This window comes from Fragaria vesca, linkage group LG5, assembly GCF_000184155.1.
Source record: "Fragaria vesca subsp. vesca linkage group LG5, FraVesHawaii_1.0, whole genome shotgun sequence".
Classification (NCBI taxonomy): domain Eukaryota; kingdom Viridiplantae; phylum Streptophyta; class Magnoliopsida; order Rosales; family Rosaceae; genus Fragaria; species Fragaria vesca.
The window spans coordinates 11,159,576-11,161,606 of record NC_020495.1 but is presented as its reverse complement, the minus strand read 5'-3'; the positions used below and the strand labels follow the sequence as shown (position 1 = coordinate 11,161,606).

The 2,031-nt window shown below is 41.1% G+C and overlaps 1 protein-coding gene across 1 annotated transcript in view; it reads left to right on the top strand.

The window, feature by feature from the left end:
- Nucleotides 1-2,031, top strand: part of LOC101311871 (probable peptide/nitrate transporter At5g62680-like) — a 37,734-nt gene that overhangs the window by 293 nt on the left and 35,410 nt on the right. The gene's annotated exons all lie outside the window — the stretch shown is intronic.

Below are 2,031 nucleotides of genomic sequence, written 5' to 3'. Positions count from 1 at the left end.
GAGAGAGAGAGAGTGTGTGTGTGTGTGTGTGTGGGTGGGTGGGTGTTTGGCTTCTCCACACCTACCCGGTCCAACTTAAACACCAACCAAAAAATAAAACCCACTAAATTTTACCCCATTTTTACCAACTCAAAATTTACCCTTTTAGTTGATAACTTTTTCATGCCAACTCCGATTTTAACGTATATCATGTCTATGAACTCGTAATAACGTCCTCTACAACTTTCTTAAAGAAATTTTCCCAAAATAATTTTTCTACAAAAAGTCAACTCTAGGGTCCTTAATGGTAAACGGTTACCCAACATGATAAAATACCAAAGTAATACCAAAAGTAAATAACCGTAAAATAACTTAAGAACCGGGGTGTGACACCCTAAGGGTAGATGAATGAGGCCACGTGGCTCCTCAAACCTAGTAGACCCATCAGCACCCAAGACCCCCACCAAATGCCCACCCCACCTCCTTGTGTCTCTCACAATCCCATAACCATTTTGACTACGTGTGTCTCCTTAACTCCTAAAACCGTTTCACCTCCCCGGAACGCCTCACTTCCCAGAAACACATGACCTCATATGTAACGGTCAGGGACAAGTGACCCCCTACCTTCATATACCTCCTCATCTGCCAAAGGCCTTTCGAACTCCTAATCACCGTCGCCAGTCGCCGGCCAAAACTCCTCTCCCCTGTCCAATCCGACTCCACATGTAGTCTCCCACATCCAGCATAATCCTAGACGCATCTAGAGTCTCCTCCGCCTTAGTATACCCATGGATTAGCAAGTTCCTATTTGGAAAGCTGTAACTTCTTAACCGCCTCAGATTCCACCCTTACTAAAAGTTTAGCACACTCTTTGTTGTTACTATAGGCATTATGCCATTTCTTGCATCAGACGACACAACATTTGTGTCGCCTGATAAAAATCGTAGGTGTTGCCTTCTAGCATGTCGTTGATGAGGTTCTCTGACGACACAAATGTTGGGACGCCTATAAGAACCTCAGGCGACAGAAGACTTTTTTCATTTTATGTCACCTGAATTGAGATAAGACGACACGGTATATATGTCGCATGATAGTTTAAACAACGACATGCTAGAAGGTGACATATCTTTTTTTTGCCGTGAGGCGACACAGCTCTTTGTATCTCCTTATAACTGCGAGAGTCGCCTTAAAACAACATATAGGTGTAGGTTAATTTGTTTAAAGATGACATTTAAACATCATCTGAAAATGCTACAGGCGACATATACTTTATGAATTAGAATTTAAACTTTTCCACGCTACATTTATGTGTCGCTGGATGAACCCACACGACACACTATTGATGTTGTTTCTGGTCTAGAAGTAGTACGACGACACATATGCATTGTGTTAGGGCCAAGACATGTAATGCCACAAGCAACCTTGCCCAGGGTCATGAGTCAAGCCCATGGTTAGTTGCTTGTGTGCAAGTGGCATTATTGTAATTTCTATTTTCCTTGTATTTTATTTTATTTTGACACGTCCCACCCCGAATTTCACCCTGAAACCCAGAGTAAGTCGTGCGGGGACCACCTCCAAGGAAAATTTACTGAAAAGATTAAGAAAATCTCCCTTGCAGATGGACAACCCTAACTCGAAAATTTCAAATTACACTCTTAATTTATCACTTCTGAACATCGCATAAAATACAAACATTCTAAAGTATTCAGAGCTACTAAACACAAGCGGAAGCAAGAAAACACAAGTAGGTTGAACAGGTAACCTACTGATGAAAACTGGCCGAAAAGACGGGTGACTATGCCTCGTCTCCTACTAGATCCAACCCGAACTCTGCAGACTGGGCAATTTAAAACGAAGGGCCCAGGGGAAAACGATTTAATAACGTTAGAGTGAGTGGACAAAAAATAAAATAATAAATAAAAATATTTAATGTTTCCCCAAATTAATTTCTAAGAAAAATCGAATGCATGCTGCAAGCGATAAAACCTTTATCCCATAAAATATCGAGCCTCTCAGACTCTATAATATATGTATGTATTTACACTCGTCCAT